Raw genomic sequence first — 13,210 nt, forward strand, 5'->3', positions numbered from 1 at the left:
TTGACTTTCTATTTTTCTTTTTCCCCCTCCAGCATGGAGTGTGTGTGTGTGTCTGTGTGTGTGTGTATGTGTGTGTGTGTGTCTGTGTGTGTGTGTGTGTCTGTGTGTGTGCTTAACATTGGCAATATATACCTTTAAGAAGAAAAATTAAATGAAAAACCAAATAATTCAGGAGCAGTTATAGATTAGGAATAAGTAAGAGCAATAGAGGAGATGGCTCAGTGGATAAGGCACTGAACTCATAAGCATGAGGTCCTGAGATTGATCACCAGACTTATCCTGTGTCAGAGTGATGTTCTCCCTCTCTCTTTTCTCTTTCATGAATAAAATAATCTTCAGGTATAAAAAAGAATAGTACGAGTAAGAAGATTCTGTTGCTCTGTCAGATAAAAAACAAATGAACAAACAAGCAGAAAAACAAGGACTGAGTATACAAGAAAAATATTTACCAGTTGTAAATATAGCTCTTTTAAAAAGAAATCTGGGAAGGGGGCAGAAACATATTTTTTAAAAATAATACCTGAAATTTTTCTAAGTCTTGGATATGGTCAAAATGTAGATTTCAAAAAGCAGAATTAACACCTAAATCCCTATACCTAAAAAGACTTATCCCAAGACACTTCACTATGAAATTATCTAAAGTTAAAGAAAGATATTCAAGCTCCCAAGGAAAAGAAAGAACTGACTTGTAAAGGTATAGTTAGACTCAATCATATTTTTTAGCAGGAACCATGGAGACCAGGAAAGAAAGACTTGATAGAATAAAAGTGTTAAAAGATTCCTGAGAGCCCTGCCCCACTAAGGAAAGAGAGAGAGAGGCTGAGAGTATGGATCAACACCCATGTTCAGCAATTATAGAAACCAGATCTTCCACCTTCTGAACCCCATGGTGACCCTGAGTTCATACTCCATGAGGTTAAAGAATAGGAAAGCTATCAGGAGAGGGGATGGAATATGGAACTCTGGTAGCAGGAATTGTACACCTCTTATCCTATGGTCTTTTCAGTGTTTCCATTTTATAAATAAGTAAATTTTAAAAAAGTGTTAAAAGACAACAAATGCTAGCTATGCATATGATACCCTGCAAGATTATCAGGAAGACTAAAAACAGTAACAGATACGCAAAAAACCAAAGGAGTTTGCGACTACCAGATTTGCATTGCAAGAATTACTGAGAGGAATACTACAGAAAAATAAACAAGGAACACTTAATTCTTTTTTAAAATTAATTAATTAATTAATTATTTTATTTAAGAAAGGATTAATTAACAAAACCATAAGGTAGGAGGGGTAAATTCCCACCACCCAATCTCCATATCCCACCCCCTCCCCTGATAGCTTTCCCATTCTCTATCCCTCTGGGACCATGGACCCAGGGTCATTGTGGGTTGCAGAAGGTAGAAGGTCTGGCTTCTGTAATTGCTTCCCCGCTGAACATGGGCATTGACTGGTCGGTCCATACTCCCAGTCTGCCTCTCTCTTTCCCTAGTAGGGTGGGTTTCTGGGGAAGCTGAGCTCCAGGACACATTGGTGGGGTCTTCAGTCTAGGGAAGCCAGGCCGGCATCCTGTTGACATCTGGAACCCAGTGATTGAAAAGAGAGTTAACATACGAAGCCAAACAATGTGTTGAGCAATCATGGACCTAAAGCTTGGAATAGTGGAGAGGAAGTGTTAGGGGGATACTCACTGCAAACTCTAGTGTACTTCTGCTTTCAGGTATATATTTTGCAGTAGTTTATGGATACAAGTGCACATATACTCTCTCTCACAGAAACTGGTGTATGTCTAGGTTTTGGGACTTTGTTAGAAAGTGAACCACCTGAGATGGAATTAGAGTATACTATGAAAGGAAAGGTCTCACCCGAGTAATGAAGCTGAAGGGTTGTCATTCCACATGTGAAGTCTCTGGACACAGTCTGAAGTGAAGCATGCTGAGGTGGCAATCATTGTGTTGGTTAGGTTGTGATTAGCAGATGCAATATTATTTGATATGGATTGGGAGAGGCATATGGGAAAGTGGGCCCTATCCAAAGGTTCCAGGACTGGGGGAAGTAGAGGCTCTATAGTGGAGATGTGAGGTTCCTGCTGTCTTAGGGTTCCAAAAGACAATCGATAGTTAATGTTATCATCACATTATTTGGTAATTGGATTAACTTTGAAAAGTCCTTTTGTTATGGTTTGCTGTACAGTACCCAGTATCTTGTATATAGCTGTGCTATTAGTTGCTTCTGATCTACTTGGTCTAGGCTTTTGAGAGAGTCCGCATATCAATTACACAGCCTATATATTGAAAAGATTCAGTTTGTGTTTTGAAAAACTTCGAGACATACAATTAATTTTTCCCCTCTCATATTAATTAACTAGTGATTTATATGACTACATTTTACTACGAGTGTACATAAACACCATTCCCACCACCAAAAGACTGTGACTCATCCCTCCCACCCACTCCCACCTCCCACTGGCCCAGGAAGCTGCATGTCTAACCCTCACCACAGGGTTTTTACTTTGGTGCCCTACTTACAATTTGGTCAGGTCCTGCTTTTAGTTTCCCTTTCAGACCTTCTTACTCAACTTCTGTTGATGAGTGGGATCATCCCATACTCATCTTTATCTTTCTGACTTAGCTCACTTAACATAATTCCTTCTAGATCTGTCCAAGATGGGTCAGAGAAGGTGGGTTCATTGTTTTTGATAGCTGCATAGTATTCCATTGTGTATATATACCACAGCTTTCTCAGCCACTCATCTGCTGTTGGGCACCTGGGTTGCTTCCAGGTTTTAGCTAGTATGAATTGTGCTGCTATGAACATAGGAGTACACATCTCTTTTTGGTTGGGTATTATGGAGTCCTTGGGGTATAACCCCAGGAGAGGAATTACTGGATCATATGGAAGGTCCATGTCTAGCCTTCTGAGAGTTTTCCAGACTGCTCTCCACAGAGGCTGTACCAATTTACATTCCCACCAGCAATGTAAAAGGGTTCCTCTGTCCCCACATCCTCTCCAGCATTTGTTGCTGCTGTCCTTTTTGATGTATGCCATTCTTACAGGAGTGAGGTGGTATCTTAGTGTTGTCTTAATTTGCATTTCTCTGACAATCAGTGACCTAGAGCAGTTTTTCATATGTTTTTTAGCCTTTTGGATCTCCTATGTAGTGAATGTTTTGTTCATATCCTCTGCCCATTTTTGGATGAGGTCATTTTCTTTTTTGGTGCTAAGTTTGCTGAGCTCTTTATATATTTTGGTGATTAGTTTCTTGTCTGATGTCTGGCATGTGAAGATCTTCTCCCATTCTGTGAGGGGTCTCTCTGTTTGTTTAATAGTTTCTTTGGCTGTGCAGAAGCTTTTCAATTTGATGTAGTCCCATTGGTTTGTTTCTGCTTTAGTCTTCCTTGCAATTGGGTTTGATTCATCAAAGATGTCCTTGAGGTGTATGTGGGAAAGTATTTTACCAATGTTTTCCTCTAAGTATTTGATTGTTTCTGGTCTGACATCTAGGTCTTTGATCCATTTGTAGTTGATTTTTGTTTCTGGTGAGATAAGGTGGTTCAATTTCATTCTTCTGCATGTTACAACCCAGTTTTCCCAGCAGCATTTATTGAAGAGAGCCTCCTTCTTCCATTTAATCCTTTGGGCCCCCTTATCAAAGATTAGATGTCCATAGGTGTGGGGATTTATTTCTGGGCTTTCAATTCTGTTCCACTGGTCTGTGTGCCTATTTTTGTTCCAGTACCAAGCTGTTTTGATGATGATGGCTTTATAATATAGTTTAAGGTCTGAGAGTGTGATGCCTCCATTTCTGTTTCTTTTCCTCAAGATGGTTTTGGCAATTCTAGGTGTTTTCAGGTTCCAGATAAATTATTGTAGTGTTTGTTCTATTCTCTTAAAGAAGCTTGGTGGAACTTTGATGGGTATTGCATTAAATTTCTATATGGCTCAAGGGAGAATATTCATTTTGATGATATTTATTCTTCCAATCCATGAGCATGGGATATCTTTCCATTTCTTGGTATCAGTTTCTATTTACTTGAGTAGCGACTCACAGTTTTCAATATATAAGTCTTTCACTCCTTTGGTAACCTTTATTCCAAGGTATTTGATTGATTTTGATGAAACAGTAAATGGGAGTGATTTCTGGATGTCTTCTTCTTCAGATTTAGTGTTTGCATAAAGAAATGCCACTCATTTTTGTACATTGATTTTGTAGCCTGATACCTTGCTATATTGCCTAATAACTTCCAGTAGTTTTCTGCTGGATTCTTTAGGTTTTTCTATGTATATTATCATATCATCTGCAAATAGTGAGAGCTTGACATCTTCCCTTCCCATCTGTATTCCTTTGATTTCTTTCTCTTGCCTGATTGCTATAGCAAGAACTTCCAATACTATGTTGAAGAGTAACGGTGACAGTGGACAGCCCTGTCTAGTCCCTGATCTGAGGGGGAATGCTTTCAGATTCTTGAGTATAATGTTGGTTGTAGATTTGCTATATATAGACACCACTATCTTGAGGAAATCACATCTATTCCCATTTTTTGTAGAGTTTTGAGCATGAATGGGTGTTGGATTTTGTCAAAGGCTCTGAGCTTCTTCTTGGTGTTTAATATGTGATTTTATGGCTACAAGTTTCCTCTCAGTACTGCCTTAGCTGTGTCCCAAATATTTTGATAGGTTGTGTCTTCATTTTCATTTGCATCTATTGAGATAATCATGTGGTTTTTAGTTTTGCTTTTATTGATGTGGTGAATGACATTGATTGACTTACGGATGTTGAACCACCCTTGCATTCCCGGGATGAATCCCACTTGGCCATGATGAACAATCATTTTGATATGTTGCTGTATCCGGTTGGCCAAGATCTTGTTTAATATTTTGGCATCTATGTTCATCAGAGATATTGGTCTGTAGGTTTCCTTTTTTGTTTTGTCCCTATCAGCTTTTGGTATCAGGGTGTTGTTGGCTTCATAGAAGGTGGATGGGAGTATCCCTGTTTCTTCAATCTTATGGAAAAGCTTAAGTGTGGGTACTAACTGTTTCCTGAAAGTTTTGTAAAATTCATTTGTGAAACCATCTGGTCCAGGACTTTTGTTGTTGGAGAGGTTCTTAATAACGTTTTCAATTTCTTTGTCTTGATTGGTGCATTTAGATTTTGTAGTTCATCTTGGTTCAGTTTTGGAAGGGCATATGCTTCTAGGAATTGTTCCATTTCTTCCAGATTCTCTAGCTTGGTGGAGTATAGTTCTTTATAGAAGTTTCACAGGATTCTCTGGATTTCTGTGGTGTCAGTTGTGATGTCTCCTCCATCGTTTACAATTCTATTCATTTGAGTCTTCTCTTTTTTGTTTGGTGAGTCTGGCTAGGGGTTTGTCTATTTTGTTTAATCTTTCAAAGAAGCAACATTTGGCTTCATTGATTTTTTGTATGGTTCTTTTATTTTCGATGTTGTTTATTTCTACTCTAACTTTAGTGATTTCTGTTCTTCTGGATGCTTTAGGGTTCCTTTGTTCCTCTTCCTCTAAGTCATTGAGGTGTGCAATAAGGTCGTTCATTTGAGCTTCTTCTTGGTGTTTAATATGTGATTGTATGGTTACAAGTTTCCTCTCAGTACTGCTTTAGCTGTGTCCCAAATATTTTGATAGGTTGTGTCTTCATTTTCATTTGTTTCCAGGAACATTTGAATTTCCTGCTTGAGTGAATCTCTGACCCAATGATTCTTAAGGAGTGTGTTGTTTAGTTTCCAAATTCTGTGACTTTTAATAATTGTCTGTTTGTTGTCTGTTTGTTGTTAAATGTTAGTTTTACTCCACTGTGGTTTGAGAAAATACTTGGGATGATTTCAATGTTCTTGAATTTATTGATGCTCTCTTTGTGGCCTACCATGTGGTCTATCCTTGAGTGTGTGTTATGTGGATTTGAAAAGAAGGTGTATTCCACTTTTTGGGGGTGAAGGACTCTGAAAAAGTCCAAGAGGTCTAGTCTGTAAATCTCTTCATTCAATTCTCTTGTATCTTTGTTGGTTCTCTGCTTTGTTGATCTGTCTACGTGTGAGAGTGGGGTATTGAAGTCTCCCACTATTATTGTATTACTATTGATGTATCTTTGAAATTCTTTCAGTAAGTGCTTGAGGTATTTAGATGGTCCCTCATTGGGTGCATAGATGTTAATGATTGTTAAGTCTTCTTGACTGATTGATCCTCTAATCATTATGTAATGTCCTTGCCTATCTTTTATTACTTTATTTAATTTAAAATCTATTGTGTCTGAGGTGAGAATGGCTGTTCCTGCCCTTTTCTGTGGTCCGTTAGCCTGTATGATAGTTTTCCATCCTTTCACTTTAAGTCTGTGTTTATCTTGTTGTGACAGATGGGATTCTTGCAAGCAGCATATGGTTGGATTATGTTTTCTGATCCATCCCCCCACACTGTGCCTTTTGATGGGTGACAATAAGCCATTGACATTTATTGATATTATGGATTTAATGTATTGTAGTGCCATCGTTCAAAAAAAAAAATTTTGTTTGCTCTGATATATTGCCAGTATTATAGTGATGTTCTTGTTTATAAGAGGTCTTTTAGAACCTCTTTCAGGGCCGGTTTGGTGATGGTTGCCTCCTTTAACTGTTGTTTGTCTAAAAAGGTTTTGATCCCTCCATCTAGTTTGAATGAAAGTCTAGCAGGATATATTATCCTTGGTTGAAACCCTTTTTCATTCAGGGCTCCATAGATATCTTGCCATTATCTTCTGGCTTTTAGAGTTTGAGTGGAGAAGTCTGCAGGTAATCTTATGGGTTTTCCCCTGTATGTGACTTTTTGTTTCTCTCTTGCAGCCTTTAAGATCCTTTCTTTATCCTTACTCCTTCTCATTGTGACTATGATGTGTCTTGGTGTCTTCAGGCTTAGGTTGATTCTGTTTGGTACTCTCTGGGCCTCATGAATCTTGATGTCCTTTCTGTTATTCAGGTCTGGGGAGTTTTCTTCTATTATTTCCTCTAGAATGTTTGCTTCTGCTTCCTCTCTTTCTTCCTCTGGCAGGCCAATTATGTGAATGTTACTTCTTTTGAGATCATCCCATATGTCTCTGTTGTTGTTTTCAGTGTCTCTCAATCTCTTTTTAAGCCCTTTCACCTCTTTCTTAGTTTTCTCTAACTCATCCTCTGTCTGGATAATTCTGTTCTCTGCTTCTGTTAGTTGCTTTTCCTTGCCTCTGCTTCTTTCTTCATTACAGCTATTTCAGCTTTCAGTTCTCTAATTGCCTCAAGATAATCAGTATTTTCCTTGTGGGTCTCAACTGTTGTTTCCCTAATACTGCCATTCCTTTCCTCCACAATCATTTCTGTGATTAATAAGTTTATTATTGCTTGCATACTTTTATTATCTATGGTTACTTCTGGCTGATGTGTAGTTTCTTCTGGGCTCTTGTCTTCATTCATTGGAGTAGCAGTTTTATTTGTTTTTGATCTACCCATTTTTTTGATTTGTGTGTTTCTTTTTTTTATGCTCTGTTGTTCCTCAGCTGTTGTGTCTTGAGTACAAGCAACAGTGTACTAAATACCTTTATGACAATTGCACTCACCAACCTCAGGAATTACAGTAGCATCTGAAGCAAGTATTGAAGCAGTTTAATCACTACTAGTTAGCCAAACAATTTCTCCAGTCCATGAAAAAATAGTAACCAAATCCCAGTGAAGAAGAAAGAAAAGAAAGAAGGGATAGCAAGAATAGACAGTTATGCAAATCTAATATCCACTGTATATTCTTGGGGTAACAGAGGGGAAAGGGAACTAGGGAAGAGATACACACATAGAGAGTCCTCTCTGAGTCAGATTTCTTCCCCAAAATAATTCACAAATTCAGAAAGGCAAAGAAGAAGAAAGAAGTGTATGACAAGATAAAAAAAAAGAAAAAAGAGACAAGTGATAGAAAAGGGAAAAGATAAGAAAAAGAGGTGTAATTAAAGAGCAGTGAAAGGAAAGTTTTTTTATTACTTTATTTTTAATTTAATTTAATTTTTTTTAATTAGCTTGGAGGATTAGGGAGGGGAGAGCCTCTATAGGAGGTAGGAGTAAGGAGACAAGTTCCTCCCACAATAGATAAGATGCCCACTACCCTAGCAATGAAAGATACCCTAAGAGTTAATTCTGATCAACCTGAAGGGGAGGGAAGATATATGTCTTTATATAATATTAATAATAAAATAGAGCAGGGTAAAAAAAAAACCCTCAGTAGTAGACAAGGATAGCTGAAATAGACAGTTATGCAAATCTACTATCCACTGTATATTCTAGGGGTGGCTAAAGAAGGAAGGGAAGTTGAGCAGAGACACTTGCAGTGAGAGTCCACACTGAGTCAGAATTCTTCCCCAAAATAATTCCCAAATGTGTATCAGTGAATTCAAAAAAGCACACTGCTCGGTGGTGTGTGGGCTGGAGCTTGTGGCTTTGGAAGCTGTAGGATTAAGGAAGAAAGGATGACAAGAATGAGATAAAGGGAAAAAAAGAGAGATAAAAAAGAAAAAGATAAGAAAAAGAACAGTCATAAAAGAGCAGTGAAAGGAAAGAGTTTTTTAAATTTATTTATTTTTAATTATTTAATTAGCTATGTGGGTTGAGGTGGGGGGGTTGGCTACTTAGAAAGAAAAAAGGCCAGAGGTTTCAGAAGGGTATAGACTTAGAATGAATGATACTCCCTGGTGGGACAGGAATTTGGTAAAGACAGAAGCTCAGCAGGGGAGCCTGCTAGGAGCTGGTCCCCAGGGACTGGTTATGGGGGGGGAGGTGTGCTTTATAATTAAACGGAAAAAAAATTTCCCCCTTTTTTTCTACTCTATTTCTTAACCCAAATTAAGTTATAGTCACCTCCTTGGTGTTACCACTAGGACCCCTTATTGACTGGCCTACTAAAGGCAGAAAATCCTACCATTTCCAGATGATGTGGTTAGAGCTCAAGCCACTAGCAGCTTCTCAGTCCACCATCTTCTGGGAACAGAACACTTAATTCTTAACAAGGTTATATACAGTAAACAGACCCAAAAACACAAGCTATAGAAATATAGACAACATAAAAGTATGAAAAGGGAGGAAGAAATGTGTAATGCCATTGAATGAATGGTAGAATTTGAGAAGTTTTTAAAAGACTTTCTGAGATGTAATTATACATAGATTTTTATATAATAACACATTTACATGCATACAGTCCTCTATATCTTTTTAAGTGTCATTTTCTCTCTAGTTTTTTTTTAGTATTTCTTACATGTTTTCTTTAATGTCTTTCTCTTCTTTCTCATATATAGTATCTTGTGCTACTTTAATTTGGGGTTCATTTCTAAAATTATTCTGTCTTTTTTTTCTTAATAGAGTTTTATGAATATTGCTTATTTACCTTTTGGCTAAAAACCACCTTCAGATATCTGCCTATTTCTTCTGATAGCACGCATATTTTTATTTCTCATGTTACTTCTTACCTGAGTTAAAATTCATTTTGTAATACTGTCTATTAAACTTTATCATTTTGCAACAACTTTTCTCCTAGTTTATTTTCTTTACATATTGGAGATCATTGCTATTTTTGTTATAATACATAGACTCTTGCCTAAAAAAAAGATCCAAAAGAAATTTGACAAGGCAGAAAGACACAATGTGATTCAATGCTAAGCTAGAAAAATGAGACTATGTTTTTAGAAAATGACATCTCTGAGGCCGGGTGGTGGCACACCTGGTTGAGAGCATGTATTACAATGCTCAAGGACATGGGTTCAAGCCCCCACCTGCAAGGGAAAGCTTTGCAAGTGGTAAAGCAGTGCTGCAGGTGTCTCTCTGTCTCTCTCCCTCTCTATCAACCCCTTCTCTCTTGCTTTCTGGCTGTCCTTATCCAATAAATAAAGATTATTAAAAAATTAAAAAAGAAAATGCTATCTCTGCATCACTGTACAAGAGTGGCTCTCATGCAATATGGAAGATAGGGGATGATGAACCCAGTAACATCTCAAGGCTTTGCAGCTTTGGAAGATCATGAAATCAGTTCCCTGGGCAGAAAGTCAGAGTTTTGCTTTTTGAATATATTTCCTTGAGATTAACTCCAGTCAGACTACTATACTCACAAATGTTTATAGCCAAAGCAGATATGAAATTATCTCTCACATGTATTTATTCAGTAGGGAGGCAGTAAGTCTGTTGCTACAACAACTTAGAAAAAATCCTCACCCTATCTCATCTGCTCTGACTCAGTCATAAACCCAACCTTGAATCAACTTCTACAATCCAAAGGAAAGTACTCTAACAATAAACTGAAGCCTAGGGGCACTAGCACTTGATTCGGGGCTATGCACCCTTAACCTAAGATTGGAAAAAGTGAGAGGACTACATCTTGGGATTTCAAATGATTTATTTTCATTAATCCCTTAACTTTTATTGAGCAACTACCATGTTCCTGGACCACTTCTAGACAGTGAAGATAGTGAACAGAGCATTAAAAGAAAATCTCTTCAATTGAAGCAAAATGTTCAAGATGTGAACATTACTTAACAAATTATGTCTTTATTGAGAGTAATATAGCCATCTTCTGGCATGGGATTTATGCCCAGAATAACTTCAAACACAGAAGTGACAAACCATTCAGTAGGACACCAGTTCTCATATGTAGTTCTTACATGGTATGGCTCCTCTGCTTCAAAAAACTGCAGTCACTCACAATAACTCTAATGTTCCCCCTGAACATAGAGGTTGTTGGCTTGTGAAACTATCTTTATCTAAGTGTATGCATGGACAGAAAGACTTTGAGTGCAAAAGCAAGAGTGATAGGGCCATGACTTCCGCAAACAGCAGAGAAACTTTACCTTTGCCCTCCTGACAGAGAAACATCCACAGAATTTTAATACAATGCTATTCTCTACAGGTATTTCATTTTTAGGTTACAGTGGAAAAGACACGTTAAGAAGAAAAAATGCTGATGGAGAAAGACAGTTAATAAACATTTCCTTTCTGAGACAATATGAAATTACCACATTCATGGTAAGTAACTTACTTGAAAAAAAATCAAAGTCAAAATGAAGTTTACATTATTGATTTTTTTAAATTAATTAATTAATTTAAGAAAGGAGACATTAACAAAATCATAGGATGGGGGGTACAATTCCACACAATTCCCGCCGCCCAATCTCCATATCCCATCCCTGCCCCAATAGCTTTCCCATTCTCTATCCCTCTGGGAGCATGGACCCAGGGTCATTGTGGGTTGCAGAAGGTGGGAGGTCTGGCTTCTGTAATTGCTTCCCCGCTGAACATGGGCATTGACTGGTCGATCCATACTCCCAGTCTGCCTCTCTCTTTCCCTAGCAGGGTGAGTCTCTGGGGAAGCTGAGCTCCAGGACGCATTGGTGAGGTCTTCAGTCCAGGGAAGCCTGGCCAGCATCCTGATGGCATCTGGAACCTGGTGACTGAAAAGAGAGTTAACATACAAAGCCAAACAAATTGTTGAACAATCATGGACCCAAAGGTTAGAATAGTGGAGATGAAGTGTTGCGGGGTACTCACTACAAACTCTAGTGTACTACTGCTTTCAGGTATATATTTGCCCTAGTTTTTGGATACCTGTGAACATATGCTTTATCTCCTGGAACCTGGTCTATATCTAGGTTTTGGGACTTTGTTAGGAAGTGAACCACCTGGGATGGAATTAGAGAATACTATGAAAGGAAAGGTCTCATCCGAGTGATGAAGCTGAAGGGTTGTTGTTCCACACCCAATTACCAAATAATGTGAAGATAACAATAACTATCCATTTTCTTCTCAAACCCTAAGACATTATTGATTTTTAGAAGTCAGGAACTAAGGTTCTACTTTACCCCCACCCCAAACTAACTTTGGCAGTCATTCAGCAGCTTCTTTCATGTTCAGAAATCTACATTTCAAATACTGATATTTTTATTTTATATTCCTTTCCCATTTTCTCCCTTATTTTCTCCCCTATTTTTTTTATCTTCTCTCCCTCTTTCATTCTCTATCTTCCTCTCTTTTTCCTTCTTTTTTGCTTTAGGTTGTATCCTAGCAACAGCTTTTTAAATTAAAAAGAGGGGTTGGAAAGGATCACCAGTGTTGCTAAGGTTACCAGTATTTCCTGTCATCACTGGAGAATATAACTTGTACATAGGTCATAATAAAATCAGATACTTGGGCACTTTTTCCTTGCTGTTCTGCCTTTCTCCTTAACATCCATAGGTAAGTTTTCCATATAAAAATTTTTACTAAATTCTCTTGCAGTATCATAAATATTATCACTTATGATAGGTATTTATACAGATATTTAGGAAATAAAAATGGAAATAAAACAATATTTATGGCAACACTTCAGAGGGCATAAAATTTATTTATTTGATACATTATTAGGTATTATCAGCAGATAACAGTAATATAGTTGACTAGTCGAATCCATGTTGTGATAATGACTTAATATTAGATAAATTTGCCTTTCATAATTATAAAAGCCATAATAATTTTATAACTATATGACACATTTCATCATTGAGAATTTAAAAAATATATTTCCCCAGTTATCCTTCCATAATAAAATATTCAATCAGAAAGATCTTTTCTGGGGGACTGAGTGGTGGTGCACCCAGTTGAGTACACACATTACTATGTGCAAGGACCCCAGCTACCCATCTTCAGGAGAAGGGCGGCAGGAATCATTAAGTGGGGCTAGAGGTATTTCTCTATCTTTTCTATCTCTAGTTCCCTCTCCCCCCTCAATTTATCTCTATCTATATCCAATAGTAAAATTTATTTTAATTTTTTTAAAAGATCTTTTCTTATATAAGAAACATTAGTGTTCAGGAATAAATTCAAACACTGCCTAATGTCAAGCCTAGAGCACAAACAAAGGATCCAAAAGATATGAGATCAGCCTTGATGTTGACTCTTGTTCTGAACTCATATTCCCCTAACCAGTTTAAATGGGGTCCTGGCACATGGTAATGGAAAAGGACCTATGCTTGGGACAAGAGTGTTCTGCAGACACCTGTCAGGGGGAGGTAGGGAATTGTACCCATATATCAACAACTGTACTATAACCCATTAGTGTCCCCCCAATAAAGTGATTTGTATAAAGACAATTTATGATTTTCCAACATTAGAGCACTTTGTATCAATATACCTCCTTATGGAGATTGAGCAGTTTAAGTGAATGGAATGTAGCACCAGGTCCTTATGTCGGGC

Source organism: Erinaceus europaeus, chromosome 9 (assembly GCF_950295315.1).
Source record: "Erinaceus europaeus chromosome 9, mEriEur2.1, whole genome shotgun sequence".
Taxonomy (NCBI): domain Eukaryota; kingdom Metazoa; phylum Chordata; class Mammalia; order Eulipotyphla; family Erinaceidae; genus Erinaceus; species Erinaceus europaeus.